At 41.5% G+C, this 27,398-nt stretch overlaps 1 protein-coding gene and 1 long non-coding RNA gene across 4 annotated transcripts in view; one reads left to right on the forward strand and one right to left on the reverse strand.

Moving 5' to 3' along the window:
* S1PR2 (sphingosine-1-phosphate receptor 2) overlaps window positions 1–10,527 on the reverse strand; it is a 62,037-nt gene extending 51,510 nt beyond the window's left edge. The window contains exon 1 of one of the 3 annotated variants that reach the window (XM_087925830.1): window positions 10,256–10,527. The gene's annotated coding sequence lies outside the window, so the exon portion shown is untranslated. The remainder of the gene's footprint in view (window positions 1–10,255) is intronic. The other 2 variants (XM_087925829.1, XM_087925831.1) reach the window with 2 other exon arrangements.
* Window positions 10,528–11,380: 853 nt separating this feature from the next.
* Window positions 11,381–26,957, forward strand: LOC148127160 (uncharacterized). The gene is made up of 5 exons (XR_015741994.1): window positions 11,381–11,459; window positions 15,818–15,968; window positions 16,492–16,846; window positions 18,414–18,576; window positions 26,164–26,957. It is a non-coding gene; the product is annotated as an uncharacterized LOC148127160 (long non-coding RNA).
* Window positions 26,958–27,398: the final 441 nt, after the last annotated feature.

Here is a 27,398-nt window from a genome sequence, read left to right on the forward strand (position 1 = left end):
ATCAATCCAAGCCCAGTGCATGGAGCCAAGTCTTAAAACATAGCATTTACAATATCTCTGTGTCACTGCATAAGTATTTCCAAACAGAGGGATCTTAAGCAGAAATGCCATTGTTACTTTCTTAAAATATTTTACTGATAAGGAAAGAGAGAGAGAGAGAGAGAGAGAGAAAGAGAGAGAGAGAAGGTGGGAAGGCATAAAAGGATTCAAAAGGACACCTGACATCATCCGGATCCTTATTAAAGTTCTCTGAAAAAAACAGGGAATTGCACAATAAAGTGCTCTACATATCACGTGGTTAGTTCAGAGACAAATCAAGGGTGGTTTTTGTATGACCTGTATTACAGGTCAGAAAGCAAACAATCATTCTGCGTTTTTGAAAGGTGTTCGGTACAATGATTGTTTTTTTACAGTAAAGTAAGCTGCAGGAAAAAAACGCATGCATAAATGAGGTTTTGTTTAGTCTTCTTGGCCTTTCTCTTCCCCTTATGATGGGGCAGCATTTGTCTCTCCTGAATGTCGGCTGCCCATCCTCTTCTAAAGTTCAACAGAAGCTAACGTGGCTATTCTCCCTTCTTAAGGCACTTTTCTCCACATTTTTACTGCGCTTTTATGGAAAACAGATCCCAGGAGCATTCCTTTCAACCTTTATTTTCTGTGGCTTTCCCTCTCTCCATCCCACTCACTTCTGATACTCATTGTAAGGCATTAGAACACTGTTTGCACCTTTCCTGTTTTCATTCCCTCTCCCACTCTGTAGTACAGTTATGGTTTTTTCTTCTTTTCTTCTTTATTTGATTTGTCAATTGCTTACAAGATAATAAGTATATACATAGTTATGAATGCACGAAATGGGTACATATAACAAAAATAAAAGAAACAATAAGACAGGGACAGTAGGCACGTTGGTGCGCTTATGCATGCCCCCTACAGACCTCTTAGGAAAGGGGTGAGGTCAATAGTAGAAAGTCTAAGGTTAAAGTTTTTGGGGTTTGGGGAAGAAATCACAGAGTCAGGTAGAGTATCCCAGACATTGACCACTCTGTTGCTGAAGTCGTATTTCCTGCAATCAAGTTTGGTGCGGTTAACCTTGAGTTTGTATCTATTGTGTGCTCTTGTGTTGTTATGGTTGAAGCTGAAGTATTCATTGACAGGTAGGACATTGCAATGTATGATTTTATATACCATACTTAGATCAGACTAAAGAGGGCGTAATTCAAGGTTTTCTAGGTCTAGAATTTCAAGTCTGGTGGCATAAGGTATTCTACAATGAGTAGAGGAGTGGAGAACTCTTCTTGTGAAACATTTCTGGCCTTTCTCAACTGTGCTAATATCAGATACGTAATGTGGGTTCCAGACTGATGAGCTGTATTCAAGTATTGGTCTAGCAAATGTTTTGTATGCTCTAGTTATTAGTGTGGTATTACCAGAGAAAAAGCTACGTAGGATTAGGTTAACAACTCTTAATGCCTTTTTGGCTATGTAGTTACAATGGGCTCTAGCACTTAGATCATTAGAGATGAATATTCCAAGGTCCTTTACAGAGCTTGGATCATCAACAAGATCTTGACTATTCAGCTTGTATTTTATTTTCTGATTTTTTTTTTGCCAATATGTAAGACAGAGCATTTATTTGTTGAGATTTGAAGTTGCCATTTGTTTGACCATTCTGATATATAGTCAAGATCTTTTTGAAGGGTAGCAGTATTGTCTGTGGTATTGAACAGCTTTACATCATCAGTGAAAAGAATGCAGTTGCTCTTAATATGATCACAGAGAGTCATTTATGTAGAGTATGAAGAGAGTTGGTCCTAGAACACTGCCTTGTGGGACACCACTATTGACAGGTACAGAATTTGATAGGACACTCCCAATTTTGACCATTTGTTGTCTGTTTGACAGGAATGCTTCTATCCAGTTATGCAGTTGTCCAGAGATACCATAAGATTTTATTTTTAGTAGTTTGTTGTGTACCACTGAATCAAAGGCTTCATAGAAGTCTATGTAGATTGTGTCTATTGCTTTGCCCTGATCAAGTTGTGTCGTCCATATGTTTTTGCAGTCTAAGAGTTGCAGATTACAGGATAGTTTTTTCCTGAAACCAAATTGTTTATTGGAGAGTAGGTTGTTTGTCTCTAAGTGGAGGATAATGGATTGGTTAATAATTGATTCCATGACTTTACAGATGACGCAGCATAAGGAGATTGGTCTGTAATTTTCAACTAGGCTGGGGTCTTCCTTTTTGAAGATGGGGATGACCATGGCTTGTGACCATAGGTTAGGCAAGGAGCTGGTCCTGAAAGATTTTTTAAAGATTATGCTTAGAGGTTCGGCTATGGCAGTGGATAGGTTTTTTAAGATGTAGGCACATATTCCATCCAATCCAATAGATAGAGATGGTTTTAGATTGTGTAGTGCTTTTTCAACATTGTCTTCTGTAAAATCGATATGTATTAGATCATTCTAATTATCTGTGGTTTGGCTAGGAAATACTGGGCATGATCCATTGCTGTTTACAAATACTGAGCCGAAGAATGTGTTAAAAATGTTGTCTTTAATGGTGTCGTCGTTGCAGTCTTTACCACTAGGTCCTATCAGGGGTGGGATGGACCTTGAGTTTTTTAGTTTGTTGTTTACAAAATTGTAAAAATCATGGGTCGAATTGGTGCATAGAAGGTTTTCCTCTTCTTTAATGTGATAATTGGTGCATTCAGTCTTTATCTGGTGGCATAAATTTTTGTATCGGCTTTTGAAATTGGCAACGTGACCAGATTCGTTTTTCTACCAGAGTGATCTCTTTTTGGATTGAAGTTTCCTTATTATTATGGGTAATCTGTTTTTTGCGGGGGGCAGGGAGTTGTTGTTGGTACATATAGTTCGATAACTCTTTTGACTTCAAGTAAAAATATGTTGTAATGGTCTTCAACAGTATTGCATCCAGTGAATAGAGATTGCCAATCAAGGGATGAGCGATTGTTGTCTATAAGATCATAGTTGCCTTTTTTGAAGTTATAATTGGGGATTACATCATTGTGGTGATTTTTGTGTGGGTGTATGTTGAGACAAAAGTCAATCATATTGTAGTCACTGCTGGAAAAGGGTTCTTTAGTTTGTATTCCGTAAATTAAATTCAAACTATTGCAGAAGATGAGATCAAGGCAGTTGTTTAGTCTAGTGTTGTTGGTTACTAGTTGTTCCAGTCCCTGATTTGTAACAGCATTGTAGAAGGTTGCGTGTATGGGTTCAGTTGGACATTCATTTAGGGTCCAGTCCGGTCAATATGGGGTAGATTGAAATCACCAAGAAAGATAAAAGGGTATGGGCAGGATGCTGCCCATGTTAGTAGTGTATTTAGCTTGTTTACATGTTCGATGTCATAATCAGGTGCTCTGTAACATAGTAAGAATTGAAATGTGATATTTAAGGATAGTTCACAGATGATGGTCTCAGGAAGAGCAAGCTCCTGGGTAACTTGGATGTTTTTTAGATGTAAGGACTTTTTATAGAAGATAGCAATACCCCCTCTACGAATTTCATGATCTGATCGGTAAACATGATAGTTTCTTACTGTGGTAATGGAGTCAGGGAGAGATGCGTTGGGCTATGTTTCACAGACAAATATGTCGAATTTAGTCATATTTAGTAAGAGGAAAAATTCAGGTATTTTTTTCGCAAGGCTTCTTGCATTGAGTAGCTTGCATTTAAGGCCAGCAGTAGTTGGATTTGAGGTTTCTCTCCTCCTAGCGGCCCTTATTTTTCCCCCCATCCCTGCTCTTCCATTCCACTGCTCCTTAGTGAGAGCAAGTTTTGAAGGTCCATCTGGGGAATCTGTGTGACAATCACACAGAGGAAAATATGTGATGGGCCAGATGAAACCCACTGACAAGAACTTTCTTACCCTTTTTCCTGAAAAGAATCTGCAACCGGAGCCAGATATTTCTTCAACTTATCTAAAGAATAAAGGAGATCTTCCACTTCTCCACAGGAGATATTGTCCATTGTTCTTACAGCTTTGTAACAGAATGCCACTTTTGGATAGTATAAGACTTCTTTAGGTATGTGCTTTGGATAGATACCTCTACTCCAAAATGTGGTATCTGCTATCTATTCCTGACATTATTCAACATTCTCTGAATAAGCTCAAAGAGAGACCTCCTTTTTACTTGTTCTTCCCATTAGTTGAAAGTTTACTATTTAACCATAGAATTAATCTTTAACCATAAATCTACTTTCCTGAGTTTTTAAATAACTAATTTCTACCTTTGTGTCTATGTTCTCTTTGACATATTATCCCAAAACTCTAGTTTATTTTCAATGTTCCTTTTCTTACTTTTGTTGCAGCTTTCCTATATTCTTTTTAAATCTTTTGAACTGAAATTAACTTACTGTTGCCCTCTAAAAATGTCTCATTTTTTTTTCCAACAGATGACAGTTCCTCACTTGTGCCCATCTTTGCTGATCTTCTAATCATAGTTTATCAAACTATGTTACTAAGATGCCTAGTTTTCTTACTATATTGAAAAATTGTACCACTGTGAAACAATGCAGTATTTCTTACTGTTCTTAATTTGCAATGCACAGCTAAAGAAGGTAATTTAAGATGCTCATGTCCCCTGAAGAGATTTTCTTGGAAATAGTAAGGGTTGGGGGGGGGAGGGAGAAAGAGAGAGAGAGAGAGAAGGTCTTTCAGAATATCCTGCACAGCTGCAAAGAAAAACTTGCCTTTCGTTCAAGGAATTGCCAAAAATTGCCACATGTGCTTACATTTATATTCTGAAACATCTTTCTCCCTTCAGATCTGAAACTGCACATTACTATTATAAACTGCTAAATGAACTCATCTACTTGGTATGCCTGTAAAAATAAGGAAAGGGGTTCACTGATCTGTACTAAGTGCTGCAGTCTTCATGCAATGAGTTATCTAAAAGAACCCAAAATATTTCTCCACAATTTTCCTTTAACTGTATCCAAGACACATCCTCTGAACCTTGTTCCTCTCCATTTCCAAATCAAAAGTGGCATCTTGCCTGAGTGGAATACAACTAGCTGCTTTGCACCTTTCCTGAGATGTTCCAACCTGCACCCTCTCATTAGTAAGAGCAGTATACATACACTCCATCGCTCAGTAAGGGCAGAAAGGGGCTGCCATCGTTGGTAGCTGGTAGTCTTCTCCAGCCTGGAGAGTGTAAAGTGCAGCTTAAAAATAAACAAAGACGACAAGTTTTGACCTTGAAGCATAATATGAAGAGGGATTTCATCAGCAAGAAGCAGTGTATAGTCTTTCTTCATATGTACCATTAGCTGCTATTCCAATCACAAATCAGGAAGTATTCTTCTGCTTGAAGTTGAAGCTATGGCCTACTATTTATTCCATTTAAGGACCAACATCTGCTTCCTATCTGGAACACCAGAGGCAAATGCCAGAGACCTGCTGGGTATTGGTTTCTGCATTAACCCACTTCTGTTTTCTGCTATCTGGATATTTTAACAGAGAGTATGGACCCTTCCTGTCCACCCACCCACCCACATTGACCTCTGTTCCTTGGCACAAGGAGCCAAGAGGGGATCTTTGTTCAGAAGCCAACTACCACGAAGCACTTCCTGTTCTATGGAAGTTAAGACTATCTGTAGGAGTTACAGGATGGGGCAGAGAGATGGTTTATAATGGATGAAGTCATCCCAGCTGAAGAGAATTCCTTCAATACTTAAATAGCATGAGTGGGTGCAGAATAGCTATATCTTCCTGGTCTGATTTTTCAGTGCTAAACCCAGCTCTTAATTTACTCATCTTGGGGACTTGTGCAGCATAGGGCAGGATAACAACTGCTGCCTGACTGGCTTAATCAAAACCAGAGCTCCCTGACAAACTCTAGGACATTTGAGGCCAGAAGTCCGAGGAACCGCAGTTGTGCTGGCCACAGATTACAACAGATGTTTTTTTGTTGCTGGCTTGAGATTTAGCAAGAGGCTTTGGGAAAGCGAATTACTCAAAGAGCAGGGAACTGATCTCCTACCTAGTGGGAGTTTAAGACAGAACTGGGGGAAGGATGATTCATAGGTCCTTTTCAAAGAACCCCTAATTAATTTGCACATAAGCAAATGAAGAAAAGGGGGGTCCTTAGCTGGCAAGACAGCAAGCAGAGAGCAGCTGGAGATGGGAAAGGGGGACACTTGACTTGGAAGGCCGCTCAAGAGTTTCTAAAACAAACAGTCCAGGTCTAGATGGGGGCAGATGCGAATTGTTATTATCTCTCTAGAGGCTTTCATTGTAGAAATTTTTCCCAACAACTCATCTAGATGAAATGGACTTTTCCAAGAATGCAGAATCAACTGGCCTTTCTAAAGCAAAAGAAGACAAATCCTCGACCAAGTTGCAGTTACTCAGCTCCCTCTCAAATGCTGAGATTCCTGCAAAATGGTCACATGCTTTGCTGAGTTTTATGTTATTTAACAAAAATAGTGGTTGGGATATTCCTCACAGACCACTCCATCAGAGCTGAAAGAAAGTTAAAAATGTTCTCTTCCTACAATATTTAAAAACGCCCTGGCAAAGAATTATACACAGCAAAGGTTTTTCATGCTGCTAAGAACAGTTTTCAGTCATACGCTCTTGTCAATCACAAGTCCAGCCACACTGGGCAACCAAATGCATCCTGGAAACCTACAAACATAGCGGAGCAAAAGCCTCTTTCTTTGTTGATTTAAGAATGGTATGCCATTATCAAGATTAGCAGCCACTCATGGTTCTATTCCATTAGAGACAGGGAGGCAGAACAAAGCTAGAAGATGACCCATCTCTATTTGAATATGAGTAAAAGCTTAGGTTTGCAGACAAACATCACAGAATTGGGGACTAGAGACAGAAATGGAAAACAATTCTTGGTAACATGACAAGAGTTTGAGATCAAAGAGTTCAACTGACTGGCTGAAGTGACAAGGCAAACAAAAGGAAATTTTGCTGCATACAACACACAATTGGCTGAAAGAATCCCTTGCTTTAGGATGTTGTGATGGCCATCAACTCATGTTACACATGACACCCAGCTGCAAGTACCCTTTTTCTCAAGTCTCTTTTGCAGTGATGTGACAAGTGGGGTGGGGGGAGGAAAGGGTTGTTTTGAGCAGAAATTGGCCAGAGGGGGAAGAGTTAGAGACTGAGACTTGGTCTTGCAATATCTATCTTTTGTTCCTGGGTAGTATTAAATATACACATATATGCATAAAAAGAACACTAGAGGAAACAGGATGGCCAAAATGCACATTAAGTGGCTTCAGACATGGATAGCTTTTTAAAGAAATAGGACAAATATTATATATAAAGAGTTTTGCAGCCACCTCCAAGTGATTTAAACGAAGTCACTATAACAAAATTATATAAATAAAAGTATAAATACTATGTATAAAACTACCAAAGCATGCTATCTTAAAAACAATAAAATGCCTATTACAGATAGTTCTCAACTTACAACCACAATTCGGGTCAAAATTTCTGTTGTTAAGTGAGTCATTTATAAAGTGAGCTTTGTCCCATTTTCCGACCTTTCTTGCCACAGTTGTTAAGTGAATCATTGCAATTGTCAAGTAAGTTAAGTGAATCTGGTTTCCCCATTGACTTTGCTTGTGAGAAGGTCACAAAAAGGGATCACATGACCCTGGGACACTGCAACCGTCACAAATATGAACCAGATGCCAAGATTTGAATTTTGATCATGTGATCATGGGGATGCCACAATGGGCATAAGTGTGAAAAATGGTCATATTTTTCAGTGCTGTTATAAACTTCGAATCATCACTAAATGAACTGTCATTAAGTCAAGGATTACCTATATTTTAAAAAAACAACAACCCTAATCTCATCCCCTCAAATTCATCCACAAATTTTGCAAGTTCATTTTGTAAGGGAGAGAACAATAAATGAATTTTCTTTTAGAAATTTTCTGTGATGGGGCTGCCACTGAAAAGGTCAACACCTCTGTTCTGCTCGTGTCAAAAATTGGGGATTGCTGGATCATTCAACAACAAGGTGTGGTTCTGCTTTGTTTCCACATTCTCAGTCTTCCAGAGCAGTGCCCCACCCCCCACCGCCAACTTTTTGGGCACCAGAGATCGATGCCGTGGAGAGAGGTTTTTCTGCAGACTGGGAAGTGGTTTCATGTGCTGCCTGCATCTCTGGAATCAAATCTTTTAGAACCCTTGCCATCATTCAGACCCCAATTCCTGCCTTCACCCATTTCCAGAGCTACCCAGTGCCATCTGAATGACATTAGTCTACTTTCCTATGGGAGGGTTGACTCCACTGGACCCAGTGAACCCAGATCTAATCTTATGACATTATTTTAATGAGTTTAGAACAAAAATAACTGGACATAATCCTGGGTACCTTGGGGGACAACTCTTTCCTAAACAATGGTTTGTCACACTGAAGAAATGATGACTATCAAGGGAAATGTTGTGGTTTCTTTCTGGTGCCTAATATTATATCTCTGATCTGATGTCAAGCCCAAATCCTACAATCCGAGGCAACCATATAACTGACTGAAATCCCTAGAAAGGTCAAATGTGGATACGCTGAAAATTAAAAAGCTGAATGTCAAAAAAGGGGACTTCCCAGTTACTTGTGAAAAGACCTAAATCCAGATAGGCCACCACCACAGGTCCTAGTGGCTTCTTTTAATCCCACTTCACCTTTTACACAGTTACACTGAACAACTGCCAAGTCCCCACCTTCAGTCTAGGTTTTCTTTTCAAGAAGATCAAAAATAGATTTTAATTAAAAGAGACAGATCTGTCCAATAGGCCCATATGCCTCGAGTCACGGATAGCCCTTAATCAGGGGCTCTGTTAAGAGAACAACTGCTTTGAATTAATTCACAAGCTTTTCTTTTTAAAAACCAAGATCTATTCAGAGCACATCTTCACAATCCTCCTCCTACGAGCTGCCTACTTCACCTGAGAAATCGTTTTAGAAAAGAAGATTCTATTTGTTCAAAGGAATATTTTGCAGCCTGAGAAGGGCAAATGCACCCGACCAAGCCAAAGCATGCCCACAGCCAAGTTATTTTGGCAACTTGCACAGAAAGGCCACACCCCGGTTGGTAAAAGCTAACTAACATCCCCAAGATTCTGCCTAATTATCCTTGGCTCCCGGTACTCAAGAACAGGATTTGGAACAGGCCAAAGCCTATTAATTCAACTTTGTTTCTCACCGTGGAAAACTCGATGGCTCTGTGTGCTCCCAAGCAAGAGGAAAAAAAGTCCTCTCCTGCTCCTTTTCTGCCATTGGTCTTTGGAAATCTGTGCCCTCAATTCAGAGATTCCCGGGAATCTTGAAGACTAGCAGTTCCCGACTGACCTGACCTCCAGGAATGTATCCAACCACTTGAAAAGCCACCTGAGTTAAAACCATCCATACTTTGCTTTCTTGGCTATTTTCATCTATTGTCTGCTACTTGTGCTTGGAAAGCCCTTGCAACTGGATCATGTCTATAGGCTAATTGGATAGAACAGGACTTTTGAAAGAAAAGGGGGGAAAAGAGTGCACTTCTTTTTTCACAAAAGCCACTGACTTTTCTACAAAGGGATAAAAGCAGCTGCATGCATTAGGGTACTCACAAACCCTGCAACTGGGAGACAGAAGCCCGGTTCCAACGCAGGACCCCCTGAACCTCCAGCAACTATAGCAGCGGCCAAACCCAATCTACGCAAATATAACATCCAAGAAATCAAAGGCGTTAATAACGGCTATATTAAGACCATTCCGAGATTTCTCCTCTCCCGCTTTTGCTGGGGGTGTGGTTGTGTACATGAGAGCATCCGCTCAGGAGGGGGCGCCTTAAAATGAGAAGAAAGGATGGAGGGGACGTTTGAAAGAGCAGCACCACTACGGAGGGCGGGCGCGACGGCTCCGCTGTCCCGGCAGCGGGGGGGCGTGGGAGGAAAAAAAACAACAACCCAGGGAAGGGTCTGCGAAAGGGGGCAGCAAGAAGCGAGGGCAACCTGGCATAGGTTAGGCTCCAGAGGCCGCATCCCGGAGCCGAGGACAAAAGTTGCAAGCGGGGAAGAGGGCTTGAGGAGGGGGAGAAAGAAGCGATTCTCTCTGGCCAGGAGGAGCGAGGGATGCCTGGACTTCCACAAAAGAGGGAGCTGGAGGATGCAGAGGGAAGAAGCCACCCCGCGCTTGGCGGGACGGCGGCAAGCAGCGAGAAAGAGGCGAATCGAGGAAGAGGCGAGCGCCCCGCGTAGCCGCCGGACTCACCTCACGGCTCCGGTAGGCGCCAGAAAGAAGCGGCGGCGGCGGCGGCGGCGGCGAGGTCTCCCCTCAGCCGGCTGTCGAAGCCCGAGCGACGTCGGCAGCAGGAGGCAGCCGGGTCGAGCAGAGGGGCTGGCGAGCAGCCTCCATCGCCCGCCTGCCTGCCTGCTTGCCCGACCTCCCGCCCAGTCGTCGATGCGATCCAGCTGTGCCTTGGATGCAGCGGAAAGGAGGCGCGGCGCCCGGCGGGCTCAGCGGCGCTTCCTCCGGCAGGGGGTGCGCCCCTTTCTTCGACTGCCCGCCCCTCTCGCTGCCTTGACTCGCAGCGAGCCGGGGCAGGACGGGATTCATGGGCTCTTCCTTTTTCTGTCTCCCACCCCGCCGGAGGCAGCAGATCCGCCATAGGCTGAGGGGCCGTGAGGAGGGGCGCGGGTGGCAAATTCATCTCTCCCAAAGGCCGCTTATCGATAACATGTAAAACGCCGAAGGATTCAGATATCAACACAGAATAACGCTATCCCCACACAAGCCCCCGACTACAAAAGGTGCCCTTTCTGGCTACCCCCACAAGTGCTTAGCCTCCGCCATAGACGCTGGGGAGAGGAGGGATCCAAGCGCTAGCAACCAACACAATGACCCTCCAAGGTAGGCCGTGATAAACGCTCAACCTGGAAGGCCAAACTCATCCGGCGAGTTGCAGGTAGCAGCAAGGCTCGAACTTACTAGGGAACTCCCTAGATCTTGGTTCAGCCTCGGAAAAGCAATTTTTCGGAATTAAATGCGGAAGGGGGAGGGGCGTTACGGAGAGTTGGGTCTCTCCTTGTTCATTAAAAAAAAGGCTTAATTGAAAGTCTCATACGGTAATGAGAGCGGTCAAAAGGGCAGAAGCGGGACTGGAGAACAACTACCGGCGGCAACGGCCTCACTTATATTAACTGGATCGCAACAGGCCCTTAGAGACCAATTTATCGGTCCTCCGTTTATGGGGAAATAATAGGCTGCAAAACGATAGCCGCGCAGCCCAGCAGTTACTTGTATTGTACTGGCAGAATGCTGAAAGCTGCTTTTCCGTGCAAAAGAAAAAGGAAAGGTGCCTGGAACAGTAAACGTTACTCTTGAGTCTTTTTCAAGGTGGGGAAACAGAATCTGACGAAATCCGAGCCAAAGGGGATTTGTTCCGAAGCCAAAACCAAATATCAGCCGAAGTCGGGTGAGCAACTGGGGAGATTCCACCTCATGAAAACTTGAGGGAAGGATGAGTGGCTGAATGAGTAGCGGGTTGTTCTGCGGACAGGCGATTCTGACTTCATGATTTTAGTAAGGCTTGGTCCTGACGATCCTCCAAAGTAACAATCACGCTCGAAATGCTTTCTATTTGTTCGCCTCCCCCATTGCAAAAAGAGCTTTGCTCTGATGTTCTAGTTTCTGGATTCCTGGATTAGTCGTGGCATAATTCCTAGGAAAAAGCTGGATATTGCCCTTATCTTTGCTGCTGCCTGATCTACTTCCAGCAGCCCATCTTGCCTTTTATTGGGTTGCTTGTTTGTTCAATTTCTCAGTCAACGTCTCTGGGCTCCTTACAATTCAACCTCTTGGTATTTTCTGTGGGTTTGATGTCAGATGAATAGAGCCTCCCCACGCCGCCCCCCCAAGTAGCAGACTTCATTAATCATAGCTCCTAGCTAGGGAGATATGCCTATTTATTTATTAGTTTTTATGCCACTGAATCTCCCAAGACTTCCAGCAGCTAATAACAATGCAATAACATGCAATACAAATAATGAAAATGTGAAAGCAAACACACGATTGATGAGAACCCTTTACAGCTAACCCTTCCCTTACAACCATTCATTGAGTGACCATTTGAAGTTACAATATCACTGAAAGAAGTGGTGTACAAGGGAACCAAGGGAAATTCTGGTCCCAACTGGAGTTTTAAGTCAAGGACTACATTTAATATCTGGAAGAGTTTCATTTTAAACCAGACTCCAGGAGGAAACTCTAGGAGGAGCTAGTTTAACTTCCAAGGAGAGGCTGCCCCAAAGTAGGGGGGCATTTTTTAAAAAAGGATCTCCTAGCTCAGCTCCCCAGAGAAGACAGTCCTTCAGGCACTTGGGCTGTATGTCATTTTCATACCAGTGGGAAGATACTTGTTTCCCTTTTTAGAAAACCTGAGCTGGATAAGGTTTCTAAACATTTTTAAGTGAGGCCCACCTGACTGACTGTTCAGTGCGTGAATTTGTGAAGAGAAATTGTAGGCATCCTTTTGCAACAAGAAGTATGTACATCAAAGTCATTGAAAGTCCAGAGAATACCTAATTCTGTAAAACTTATATTACATGCCATTTCTCCCCTCCTTTCTTCTTAAACCCAGCCTCCAAAAATCACACTATTTCTTCCCTTCAAAAGAGGAAGAAAGGGGGAAGCTTCTTCCTTTTCTCCTGTTTAAATAGAGTTAATGCTAACATTGCATTAGAACTCATTTTCAGTGCCATGGTTTCGTTTAACGGATGGAACTAGTCCTTTTCACTGCTGAATCATCCCATCTATACATTTTCGATTAGGGAGAAAAATTGCACCCAGATTCGGGTTATTAGGGGTGTGCTGTCCAGACAGTTTAGAGTTAATAGGATTTGGGATAGTTAGTTAGGAATTGAGAGCTGTCCCCTTAAGGGAATGCATCATGGTAAATGTAGTTAAGGTATCCTGGGAAATTTAGTCCATGTCTTGTCACATCTGTAATCCTGATTGGTCACTAAATTGACCTTTTTTGGGTTGGGGGAGGCTCCCTCACTCTTGCCTGAATCCATTACCATGCAGCCGCTTCAGTCATCGTGGGGATGAGAGTTTATTGTCTTTCTACACCATAATGCAGTTATGCAAAGGATTGGACATTAAGAAGGACCTTGTCATAACTGTGAGTTGATAAGGATGCCTGATGAACCAATAAAAAGACTTTGTATGGATGCTTTGTGGAGTTGCTCTGTCTGCTTTATGCCCATCCAGAGAGTAATAAGCAGAGCAAGAGGAGTGAGCCAGAAAAGATGGAAATGCCACAAGTTATTTTGGAAATTCATTGTCAACCTGTCCCTTAGGCAAGGCAGCCAAGCGAGACCAATGTTGCTGACGATCACATCTGGTTTTCTTTTCATCATTGAAATATCACAGACCAGCTCAATAGCCCTGTTTCTCAAGTGCAGCACCAAATGGAGTTTCCAATCTAAGTGTCTGACTCAAGAAGAAGAATATCCTAATTCTTGTATTATCAAAAGCAACACATCTTACACATGCCTCCTTCCCACAATACATATTGAGACTTACTGTAGTCTTGCTTCTTGGCAATGCGTAATGGGAGAATATAAGGGAACAATGCTCAGGAGATATATATGATGGCTGTAGTTTATTCCGGGATACACACAAATGGCCTTTTAAAATTCTTTGCCAAATTTGTGGGTCATGTTTGGGCATGGCAAGATAAAGGGACTTACCCAGAGTTAGGTATTTTTCTTAATCTCTGTCCACCATTTTTCATGATTGGCTCATTTTCTAACTTTATCCCTTTTTAAAATTAATTTTAAAAAATTGGCAGGAGCAGACGCAAGGTGGGGAAGGCCAGACTCTGAAAAATTTGGGGGCTACAAAGCTACAATTTCTAACACGGTGTTCACAAATAAAGAGCTTTGAGTAGAAGACCAGAGAATGAAATAATACTTTAGAAAGTGCAGTTTTATTTGCTCTTATTACAAGACCTGCATTTTAAAAATACAACTGGGGAATCTTTGAATTCTAAACAAATTGCTGTGTTTAAAAATAAAATCTTTGAAGTTGGCTGGCATAGTGTATTCATTAGACTAATATAAATCCAATCATCTCTGGAGCTGCATCACCAACTCAGTAAGAAATGTCTGTTGAATATTTTTATTATTTTGTAAGTATTTATTTTACCATACTTCTACCATGCTCCAGTCAAAGCAACAACAACATGATGTTAGACATCTGGGGTTTTCCCTTGTGATTCTGCCCCATTGATTCTTTTAAAAGGAAGTCATGGGGAGAAGGACTTTTTTTTTTAAAAAAAAATACCCCAATTCCCTGAAGTTCTGAGTTTCATAACCAACCTGAGGTACAATATAACATTCTGAGAAACAACCCCACCGCCATTAGAATAGGAAATTTTTAAAACACAAGAGAAACAGCTGGTAACCAGCTGCACTTAGAAGACCAATTTCAGAGCACTGACGCTGCTGAGGTCTGCATCAAAGAGAAGTTGAGAAAATAAACAAAACTCTGGTTTTATGGGAAGTAGAGGCTTTATAAAACTGGTGTAGCATGAACTATAGATCAGTTTATGGAAAGGGCTTTATTGTTTTTGTTTTTTATTTTTTTAATTAAATTTTTAATTTTAACTTGTTATTACATCTCTTTTTTTTACTTTTAACTTTTTTTCAGGACAATATTTTTTCCAAGGCAGCTTTTATAATAAGACAGTATCGGCGCAGAATCGAATTTGGTGATATACCAATCAATAAAATCTTAAGTCCTATGTAAACACTTTTAAACTTTATATATTCCACACTGTTTTATGGATGTTTTATATGTTCCCCTTTCAGCGCTGTCTATGTAATTAGATATTGAGCCTATAAGACAGTTTGTAGGTGTACTACAGGTAGGTACAAATTCATACAAATTCAGGTTCTCCTGAAATTTTAGAAACAGCATAACTTTTCAGGCTATTGACACTTTCCTGAGGACAGGAAATACGATGTCCTCCTTATCACCCTCTTTATGGTACTTCAGAAGTGGTGTTTCCTGTCTTGGGCTGGCTCAGGAAGTGTTTTCTGATTTGTCTGCTTTATGGCTCATTTTGGGCAACTGCTCAACTTGGTTACTATGTGCTCTGGCAAGAATGTTTCCCTCCTCTCCAATCACTGCTCATTGCCACCCATGGCCATTTTCTTTACAAGTTCAACAGTGGGTGAAAAGCTGGGCGTAAGTGGTTTTTTTAAGCCACTACATTGAATTTTTTTTTTAAAAAGCAGTACAATAAAAGGATGGATTTGTCTTTGTTTGAACCAGGTATTAAAAAAAAATTAAAATTTCAGCTACTTTCCCTTTTCAGCCCAAGAGATAGGAAAAATGGTTAAACTAGGATGTATGTATCTTCCCTTCTCTCCTTTAACTAGTCCAGTAGAGACAAAGAAGCAGACATATCCACCCTAGACTTGCAGAACATCAGGTCATCATAGCAACCAAAGTGAATTAAGCTGGCTTAAGTTCCAGCTGGTTTGCCATAGTTTTAAGCTGTAGTGGAGAAACATCTTCTGGAAGCCCACCCAGTCCAACTCAGAGCCAATATCTGAAGTAACAAGCTTATGTTGTCCCTATAGTTTAATGCAATGAAATCCATGGAAGGATGTATTTGTAGGAGGTTGCCACAGTATTCATGCTCTGCTTTTGGGCTCCCTGGAGACATCGGTCATGTTGTACTTACGATACAAATAGCAGACTAGACTTTATATGCTTTTGGCTTGACTTAGGTATATCTCTTCTTACCTTCTTCTGGTCCAGATTCCTGAATGGTATTTCCAGGGTTGTTCTTGCGCTATGGATTATCCCTGATGATATCTGCAGTGGCAGCTGGAATGTCCTCAATTAGATGGACCCCGGTATCCACTCAGACATGCCAAGTTCTGACATCAGCTCTGGGCTGAAGACCAAGGTATTCATACCGTGGAGAAGTCAAATGAAGGGAGACAGTTCAGTTCACAGTCTCTGGGAAAAGCAGGGGCAGATCAAGACTTAGTTCTATAGCCGGTTTACAATACCTTAATAAATTAAGGAATTTATGGATGGGATGTGTTTCTATACTGATCTATTGGCAAGGCACTTTTCCATGCTTAGAGACTTTTGAGAGCTGTATTTTCCATTTTGCATCACGGTATGAGTCCACACTATGCCAGAATTGTTGGAAAGAAATGGCAATCAGGGGCAGACTCCTGGCATTGTTCACTAGCTCAGGATACGCTCCCCCCGCTTTCCCCCCTATGATAATAAATACAGCTACTTAGGTAGATTGTGTAGGAGGAGTGGCAGGGTAGTTGAGAAATATTTTTAAATAAAATGCTAAAAATAAACTTCTGAAAATGCAAAGGAAATGAAAATCATACCAAAGATCCTGAAGATAGTATACCAGATGTTCTTGGCATTTTATACACTTCATTTGTCCTTTTAAAACTTTACAGGATTGAGCAAACCTCTGTGACTAAAGGCCCAAGTACCTCAGCAACTCTCACGATTCTACCCAGCCTCCCCCCCACTCCTTTTCAGATCATTCCAACACCTCAAGCAATGCTGATAAAATCTGCAAAGAACTTAAAGGAAGTCTTTTTTTCCCAGGGATTTTTAAAAGGACACTTCCAGTTAGAGAGAGATTATTATTTTACATGTGTTTAATGGGTTATCAGTGGTAGCAAAATAGCTTTGCTTGGAGAAGAGTCACTCATTATTTTCCCCTGTGACACTGAAGTCTCAAACAAAAGGTAGGAGCAATTGAGGTTTTCCTCCTTGTATCAGTGATCGTGATATCTTTCCCTCCAGGTAAGTACCGTATGTAATTGTGTCCATTTCTACCTGTTGATCCTGATTGTACTTGCCATCTTTTATCTCTCTTTTTATTACTTTATGTTGCTGGTCATTGACTGAATAAATAAACACAGTTCAAATTTACTTGTATCAGTGAGTACCAAGAACAAGCACACAGCGTATAGTCTAGACTGGGGTGGTGATGGTGACAAAGTGTAAAACCCTGATTTCCCTTTCAGAATTCTGATTTGAGGACTGTCCTACCTCACCCACAGTGTGACCTTTTTCTTAAAAACATATTCATAGGGTGGGTAAATGTGTGAGTGGTGAGTCAACTCTGAACAGATAGTGCTGCTTACAGTCTATTCTCTGACTCCCACTCCGCCATGAGCATTGCAGGTTCTTGCTAGCCCCATGGCATGGTCAAGGCTGCAGACATCCTGGGTGCCAAGACATCAAACATCACGAAACAATAGTTTCTCCTCTCCGTATGGTTGGGAAACCCCCGATATTGGTGGTATCAGCCTGCTCACCCACACAGGAATCAAGTAATAATAGCTGCAAGGTAGATGGCAGTCACATTGAGAAGGAAATGCTGATCTTTCAGAAAAATGATGTCATGTCAAGATGCTTCCTGCACCCCAAGCAAAACCTCATTAGGGGCTGCACCTCATTCATAGATTAATGTGAACGAATTGCTGTCCTGATCGCTCTTTGGAACATTTCATTGTCAGAGCAGTGGGACAGCAGAATCATAATCGACTGCATGAAAATTCATGCTTACACCCACATGTGCATGTTGAAATACCTTTATTGTGTAATGCAACTTATTCTATGTAGATACATTTTGATTTTTTTTTAATCCATTTTTTAATAAGGAATTGCATGGGGACTTGGATAGGTGTCTGGCTTGCAAAAATTGGGTCATATTCTTTCTAACTATAAACGGAAAAAAATCCTAGTCTGAGATCAAAAGGTGCCTTGACACAAAGTTCAAAAGTGCTTTCTATAGAACAGGTTGGACCTACTTACTCAACCCAAGATAATGGAGAGAAAACTCCAGACAGAGATTAGAATAAACTATTTTAGGACTGGAAAACTCTCATAGTTCTGCTTTGCAGGTGGGATCTTGGTTGCAAATCGAATGCATGCCTTCCTTCAATTTCTCATCCCAATAAACAATCCTATATAAAAGAAGGATGGGCTCAGAAAGAATGAATGGTTCAAAATCCCACTTGTGCTTTCAATGACCAAGGTGGACTTGAACCTGGCTCTCTTGGTCTACCACCTAATTCTTTTTGGGTCTGTCAATCAAGCTGCCAGTCTTTGCATGGATATTGGCATTTATTGGCTAATAATGGAGAAGCTGATGTCTGTCAAGCACTGGTCAATCTTAGGCCACCTTAGCCAACTTTCCCCCCAGTTTAAAGGAATTGTTTTCAGCTCTTGCCAAATTGGTTTCCAGAGCTTGGCTGGGATAGAAAAAGACAATGTGAGGATTTAAATACACAAGGCCGTTTTCTATCTGCTCAGACTGCTTGAAAAATGTTGTGGCTGCCCTTTTGTTCTTGATGTTTTGCAGGATGGAGAGAAACTTTGCCCAAAGATGTGAAATCCCCCAAAGTCAGCAGATGCTCAGTTTCTGATAAGCTGGATCAATCCTAGCAGGAACTTCATAGCTCTTTTTTCAGATGTCACATCAGAATATCTTTGGCATTGACACAGGCAACATCGACATGGTGAAAGTGAGTACAGTATAAGCATCCTAAAAGAGGTAGGGGGGGAGGCGGCGGCTTAACTTATGTTCTATTCCCCAGTGATCCAAAGAGACTTGAAAGTGCATGGATAATATAGTGTCCTTGAGAGCAAACAGGGAGACATTTAAGTGTCCTACATTATATTTGGTTGAGGTGTTACATGTGCAGCAGGACCGGAGTTATACTTAAATTATACAATTTATCTTCATTTACACAAATAAGCTTTTCTTGCTGTGGAACTGATCTTCATAGCTGATGGGGGGGAAAATCAGAGAATGCAGACTTGATTATGTTCCATTTTACAGATAAAGAACTGAGGCTAAGTGCAGGATTATCCTTCTATAGTAAAGGGAGCTTTTTTTTTTTTAATTGCCCTGGCTCTCTGCCTTCACCTGTGAAGACTCTCCAGGCACAATCAACTCATTCTTGGATAAAGACCTGCAGCTGGTCACTTCTCTTGAGGTGCCCTCTTGATTAGGATGATGGGATGTGTCCAGGAAGAAAGAGGCCGACCCCAGTGTCATTGACTGAGGCCATGCGTAAATGTCTGTAGGAGAACAATAGGCTCCTAGTGTGCCTGTGTCTGCCTGAGGGAAACTGTTCATAGGAGTTCAATAAGGGTGTATGTGGGGCAGAGAGAAAGAGGCCTCTCTTTTGCATGGCCCACATAGGGAAAAAAAAGCCCTACACTGTGCATGCATGAAAAAATAGGGTCAAAGCACATCGTTTGCTGCTGCAAGAGGCTTCCCCACCAGAGCTGAAATGCCCAGAATCTCTTGCCACAACAAGCTAAGGCTTCCCCAAGTCTAGAAAGAGCAGCTCTCCCGGTGTTTTTCACCCAGCAGTGGACATTCAAAGATAGACTCCTTTTCTGTGAGAGTTCAGTATGGTGAAGAGTATTGGTGCTCAACGCTGAGACTACCCAGTAGAGTTCTTTCATTTCAGGGAAAGCTGTGCAAAATGGAAGGTGGGATTTTTAAGAATCTCTGAAGAATAAGAGGCGACCCTTTGTCTGGTTTTGAGAGATCCGAGATGCAAAATGTTTTCAGTTCGAAATCTACTGCATTAAGGCCACATCAGCATGATTGGAATAAGTGTCTTGGTTTGACAAGCAAATAGGTTCGCACTGTACTGGATGTAGTCCATCTGATGCAGCAGGGATCTAGAACAGAGTTCCAGAACTAAGCTGCAAGATTCCAAATAACCACAAGATTCCAAATAACCACTGCCAATTTATTCCATTGCTCTCTGCTACCACAGGGTGGCCATCTGGAGCTCTGCAGATCTGACAGTTGTGGTGTAGAGGATTTGTAAAATGCCATCTTGTGGAAGGAATCGAAATGTTGGTTAGTCAGCCATAAGCAACCAACTTTCTCCTTAGGCTGAACAGGCCTCTTAGTCTAAGGCCAAGGGAGGTGACACACATTCATATCGTATCTGCAGAGACTAGAGCTGAGCTACACAGGATCAGTAAGATGTGATGTAAGTAACTGAACTCTGCCTTTCAGAATACAGATAGTGGTTCTCCTGTTAAAAAAAAAAAAAAGTTCTTCCTGGAAAGAGGCTCCTGGTATTTGTAAATCTAGATGAGAATGTGAAGTCAGGCTTTGGGGGGGAGAAAGAGAGGTTATATGAAGAGAGATTTCTTAAAAAGCTGAAACAAGAACAATATAAATTTGAGGTCCAGATTCTGTGATTAAGCCTCTTGATGTGGCTCTGCTGAGCTTGTAACAGTTCTAATTCTGTAATTCATTAGGCTAGATCTGCTTTCCTGTGATCACTTCTTCTCAACAACTATGCAACAAGGGGCTGTGGTCTTTCACTAAAGGTAATACATGGAAGACTGCTCCCTTCATCCTACTGTAGGGCTTCACAAAATCAACATGTGTTTAGATGAGACCAATATGGAAATGGTGTTCTTCTCATAGCTGTTGCTTTCTTAAATGCATGCTCATCCTGGAAGGAAAACAATTTTTTTTTCATTCTCTGCTTATCCTGAAGAATTTACTCCTTTCATGCCAAAGTTGATTTTTTTTAAGTCAATAAGCCTGAAGTGGATTTTTCATTGGTGATTTTTGCACACAGAATGACTCTATTATCTGTTCTTCATGGTCCCAATACTTCTCTAATGTTTACTCACATGTAAACAATGTTAAATTTAATTAGCTGCTTCCTCTCTAAACCATTTTATTTTTTTGTCATTTAGTACAGCTGACAAATTATTCCTGTTCTTCTGAAAAGGGCAAGGTTTAAATCAAATATTTCATTTCATCATGTTCTTTCTTTTCAGCTGTTGTGCTTTTTATAGCATCAAACAAAACAAAACAAAAAACAAACAGCCACCCACAAAACAAAAACAAGATAAAAAAGAACCATAAATGATCCCCCTATCATTGGGGGAACAAGAACCCATGTTAACAAGCTATTTGTCATCAATTCCATAAATGCTAAGCAGAAAGCAAAACCAAAAAAGGAAATAATGATGAAGCAACTTTTAAAACTGCATGGATGTTTTGCCTATCCAATCAGGCAGCTGGCATTACATTGTATTTTATTGCAAAATCATTACCAAATCAGGTTTAAACAAACAAGAAAGTAATGCAGCTGTCTGTAATGAAGATATCTGGATTTTCTGTAAAAAGAAACCGAACAAAGTCTAAGAAATCCTGGATAACCTTGACTCATTTTCCTATTGTATTCCTAGTATCGTAACTTTAAAAAGTAATTATTCTAAGAAAATTACTTCAGTACATTTTCCTTGTGATTTCAGTTTTGGATTGAATCAATCTTCTAGATAACCACATCCGTCCCTTGGACCAGAGTTGATTAGTGACTGCTTTTTTTTTTCAGTGACACAATACTAATTATCTAGTCACCCAAGCAAGTGAGGTCAAGTCCAGCATGCAAACTAAGGGCAGTCCCACAATGATAGCCTGAAACTGCTGTTCTCCCATGACGAAAATTGCTGGAAAGTCAGCTGGCACAAAACCCTACAGTTCAGATTTCAGTCCATGTCTCAATATTGCTTTAGGTGAAATGCATTAAGCTGAGCTCTGTTAAATGAAGGGTTTACTGTCTGTCTATAATTCCATGGAAAATTTAGAATGCTTCCCACTTTGGCACAGAAAGAAAACCTTCTGAGATATTGATGTAAAGTAACAGATATTAAAAATAAAAATTAGAAAGTACTGTGCTAGCAATTATTAGGACGAATGCAATAGACATCTTGTTATTTTTGTGCTTTTGAATCAGTTTTGACTCTTAGTGTTTGCCTGGACAAGTCCCTGTGTTTTTCTAGGCAAGGTTTTTCAAACGAGGTCTGCCATTGCCTCCTTCCTAGGGCTGACAAAGAATGACTGGCCCAAGGTCACCCAGCTGGTTTCCTGCCAAAGTGGGACTAGAGCTCATGGTCTCCTGATTGCTAGCCTAGTGTCTTAACTATTAGACCAAACTGGATCCTACAATAGACATCTTCAGAACTAAAATTTGTACATAGCTATTTGGAAGCACTTCTGTAATTGTGGATTTGATAGTAGATTTTCCAATATCTTTAAGGAGTAATGCTTGAATGATTCTTTGCAAAGTTATATGCCTCTAGACACTGGGACTCTGGTTTCCCTTGCAGTTCACACCAAAAGCCATAGCAGACAACTTGTTTTGAGGATCTCAACACCACCATCCAATCATGATTTCCCCCTTCCCCTCAACCATTCACTCTTCCCGCACATAATTATTTTTCCATAAAATCATAGAATCACAGGGCTGGAAAAGACCTTGGAGACCATTCAGTTCAATCGCCAGCCCAAGGCTGGAGTCCTTATGCAATCCCCAATGAATGGTTGTCCAATCTTTTCTTGTAAACCTCCACTGATGGAGCACCCACAACTCCAGGAGGGAAGCTGTTCTAGAGGTTAATTGTTCTTACTGTCAGGACATTCCTCATTTCAAGGTTGGATCTCCACCTGATGAACTTCCATCCCTTGCTTCTCGTTCTGTCCTCAAGTGCTAGCTAAGGAGAGAGTAATCGATGTTCTCTTCCTTGTGAGGCCCTTCAAGTATTGGAAGACTGTTATCATGTTTCACCTAAGCCTTCTCTTCATTAGGCTAAACATACTTAAGTTCCTTTACCTGTTCATCGATTTAAACTCCAAATCATCTTTGGAGATGTCATCTTTGTCATCTTTGTTGCTCCTCCCTGAACTCTTTCTAGAGCCTCAGCATCTTTTTTGTATCATGGTGCTCGGAACTGTTAGCAGTATTCCAAATGTGGCCTCACTGGTGCAATTTGGACCAGTACGACCACTTCTTGTGATCTGCTCATGCATCCTAGGACTGCATTAGCTTTTTTGGCAGTGATCACACTGCTGATTTATACTTAAGCTGTGCTCTACCAGGACACCTAGCTCCCTCTCACATATTGAGCCAGGTAGTGCCCATTCTGTACCTGTGCATCTGGTTTTTCCTCCCTAAGTGCAGGGCCTTACTTTTCTCACCACTGAACCACAATGATTTGGATAAGGACCAATGCTCAAGTTGGTCAAGATTCTTCTGAATCTTAAGTCTCTCTTTCAAAGTGTTTGCAATTCCCTCCCAGCTTGGCATCATTGGCAAATTTGATGAGCTCTCCTTCAATCCCCTCATCTACCTCATTTATGAAGAGGTGACGTTTATTAATATGCTTCTCCCCATTTCTCTTCTGTCCATAACCAAACCACCTCTATGTATTTCTTTTGTAATTGTCATTGGCTTTTGTATTTAACCCGTATTTGTTCAATCTGATCTCTTCTAGTTTACCACATATACTTCCTAAATATACCATTACAACTGTGTCCAACTTATTTTTATATTTCTCCTAATGTAGTCAGTTTTCATATCTATAGATTGTGTCCCAATGTAGTCAGTTTTATATGTATGTAATCTGCTTCTTGGCCTGGAGGCTGCTGAAATGGTGTGTAGCACACTTTTATGGTATACCACCACTCTAGTGTGCATACTCTTGTGGTGTAGCACACTTTTGAACACAAAGATTTTGGTTTATTTTGACATTCACTCTTTTGCCACATATCCCATATACAATTTCTTTCCACCAGTTTTTGTGCATTTAATTTTTCTATATTACTTTCCCCATCTCATATATATTAATCAGATATATAAGTTCAGAAAAGATGTGCAGTTCCTCTTTGGATATGGAAGTGACATCTGCACTCCCAGTTCGGAAGCATGGAGTCTAGCACAGTCAGGGCATGTCTAATAGGATGAGCTAGCACGCAACCCTGTTTTACTCCATTGGAAATGGCAAATGCAGCTGATGTATCACTGTTGAAAAGAACGTTCCTGTCATTCTATTGTGGAATAGCTAAATCAACTTCACAAATTTCTTTGGGCATTCATAACCGCTCAGGATGATCCAGAAGGGCTCCCTGTTTACAGTGTCAAATGCCTTTGTCAGGTCAATGAAAACAGAGTACAGAGGTATATTCTGCTCAATGCACTTCTGGACATGCCTTATGGCAAATATCATATTCTCAGTACTCTGTTCTAGCTGAAAGCCACACCACCTCTTGGAGGTTCCTTTTTGAGATAGTGCCAAATTTGTTTAGGAGAATGGGGGCAAAGATCGTGCTTTCCCTGGACAGCAGTGAGATGCCTTGAAGTCTCCACGGTCTGATTTCCTTCCCTTGTTTTTATGGAGACCCACAATGAGGGGATCACAGAAGTCATCAGCTGTCTCTCCTCTGTGGACTAAATGTCTTCGAAGATGTCTTGAAATGTCTGCAAGGTATTTGGACTAGTGCTTTGTAGATCTTAGCAGGGATCCTATCCTGCCCTGTTGCTTAATTTGACCTCATCCGCAAGATCACTTTTTTGATCTCATTACTAGAGGGAGGTATGTTTAGGGCATGCAAGATTGGCAGCTAAGGAATTTGCTGTAAGACATCATGATCAACTATGGATGGCAGATTGAATAAGTTGGGAAGTGTTCAGTCCAGCAGTTTTTCAGTCCTTCCTGGTCTTTGACCAAGCTTGACTCATTAGATAACAACAGTCAAGGGGAGCATTCCCCATACCATAGGGACCATACACTGATTTTATGGCCCAGAAGAACTTCCTGACAGCATGCATGTCTATATAGTGTTCCACCTACTCAACCTTCCTGTCACTATTCATCCTGCATTCCTCACAGTTCCATCTGTGCTTTGGTGCTTAAACTTGTCTTTCTTTGAGATGGATGATGGATTGTTCTGCCAATCTGCATAAGGCCTACTTTTTGGCTGAGGGCTGCTGAAATGGTCTTGTGGTTTCCATCAAGCCCGATCTTGATGTGCCCAAGTTCTCAATAGAAATACACTTGTTGAAGTCTGCATAATCTTTAAACTGCGTCCGCTTTACAGAACAGGTTCCTACAAGTGATAAATTACCTGAGAGTTTTTCATCAAGTATGTCTTGGAAGAATTGAACTTGGTCTAGGTTTTGTAGTCTGCCAATGTTGAATTATTTTCTAACTGTCCTTGATTGTTTATGATGCAAAGGGAGTGTGTTTATTTGGACCAGCCTGTGATCTCTTCAGCACTCAGCACTCTGCGTGGCACGGGTGATGGTGATATCTTTACGTATTATGACATAGTTAAATAGGTGCCAGTGTTGGATCTGGGATGCAAAGAGGTAGTCCTGCACTTGTTTGAAAGTCTGAACATTGTATCAGTGATGCATAGATTGTGTTCAGCACATTTGTTCAAAAGTAGCAAGCCATTACTAATTAGTTTTCCCACATCATGTCTCCCAAGAACTCTGTTCCAATTGTTACTTTCTGTCCCCACACTAGCATTGAAATCACTCAGAATCACGAGTTGGTTGCTGGCAGGGGGTTGTTCAAATAATCTTGTTTAGGTCATTGTACAACCTTCCTTATCTTCATTGGGACTCATGAGAGTTGATGCGTAGGCACTAGCAGTGGTGATACACTACATCATGCTGAGCAGAAAGTAGAACTTCATTATGAATTCATTTATTCTAGTAGGTAGGATAGAAATGTTCTTCCGCAGGCAGTTTTTATTGCAAAATCATCTCCGTGAGTCCTGTTGTTGGTCTGTGGTTTCCTTTTCCAAAATAAACACATAACCACTCTTTTGCTTCCTGTAATGAACTCTCGTCCGCCTGCTCACACTCGTCTCGTTGAGTGCAGCAATGTCAGTGTTATAATGGCAAAGTTTGGCTGCTCTGAGGATGTTCGTCTTTCAGGCTATGATACCTTGTCTCAATCCAGGATAGTCCAGACGTTCCAGGTTCCAAAAATGAGTTTTCTTTGATTCTGTTTTCTTGATTCTCGATTGCCAAGGAGATGACCTGCTGCCTGTGGTTAACTAGCCAGTTGTTGTTGTTGTGAGGAAGAAAAAGTTTAAGGTACCTTTTTAAAATCTCTGCCTCATGTGACTGTGAACAATGCTACCCTAGAAGGGCTGCTCCAGGTACTCAGATGAAGGACAACTGGTCCAAGGGGCACACACATGAAGTTTTATAATTAAACTCCCAGTGGCCATCTTCACCTGTTGCTTTGCCATTCCCCCATTATTGCAGGACTCCACAAATTGGTTTTGGACCAGGGGGATTTGCAGATGAGTTGTAGATGAAGATGAATTGCACAACAGATACTTGTGTGATGGATTTTTAAGTGGAACAGCTGTTGCACAGAGCAGTTCTACTCTCTCGGCAGAAGAGACCTTAATCCAGTGGCACAGAGGACTATTACATCTGGAGACTTCTCCTGCTGCAGTGGATGACCAGGACATGTCTTGTCACGCTCTTAGCAGCACTCCACAATGCCTGCTGGGCCTGCCTTCTTGACCACTGGATTGTTGTTGATCAGTCTTTGCCAGGACTGATTTACACGCTGGGATAGACACCCATCACTAATGATACGGTATGAGATAATATGGTATACAAAATTATCTATTTGCTCTAGTTTATGTATAACCTGTAATAGCCATTTTTGCTTTCTCTTTAGCCCCATAATTGCCCTGGTCTTTGATCCATCCATTTTCAGTTCCATTTCAACAGATCATCCACCTATCATTAACAGCAATCATTTGCATTACACATGTACATTGCCATCCCCGACCAGAATGTCTAACAGGGAGAACCAACATGTTCAGCCATTCCGTCATTATTTATAACAGAGGCGGGGGTCCCACTCCCAAGGCCCAGTAGGTTTCTTGAAAGCCTTGGATGAAGCCCCTAGACTGGAGAGATTTCCAAAGTGACATCATAGTCTTGTAAAAGGGGGAAATCAAGTATGTTTTCTGGATGTCTTCCCTTCTGAATGACAAAGCTACATTTCATTCCCTATTAAAGGTATCTGTATAAATGGCATGAAATCACTTTTTCTTTTTCTCTATGCCAAACCCAATTCATTTTGAAGTCTGGGCCCATTAGGCACAGTGCTCAACAGCCAAACAGTCTTGATCCTGGAGAAATGTCCTCCCCATCACCTCCAATTTAGAAGGCGGCAGTCTCTAAAATTTTCTACAGCAGCAATTACAGTCTGGGGAGGGCCAGGAGGAAACACCCCCCCCCCAAGGGAGGGGGTGGTAGGGAAGGAAAAGGGCCAGCAGGGACCATTCCTGGAAATTTCCTCTTGAAGTCACAGGTTGGGGGTGTTTCTGGCCAAGCAGGTAATTCCCTATTAAAGGTATCTGTATAAATGGCATGCTGGGCCCATTAGGCACAGTGCTCAACAGCCAAACAGTCTTGATCCTGGAGAAATGTCCTCCCCATCACCTCCAATTTAGAAGGCGGCAGTCTCTAAAATTTTC

The sequence above is a fragment of the Pseudonaja textilis genome, chromosome 2 (assembly GCF_049901715.1).
Source record: "Pseudonaja textilis isolate UNSWEBS1 chromosome 2, rPseTex1.2, whole genome shotgun sequence".
Lineage (NCBI taxonomy): Eukaryota > Metazoa > Chordata > Lepidosauria > Squamata > Elapidae > Pseudonaja > Pseudonaja textilis.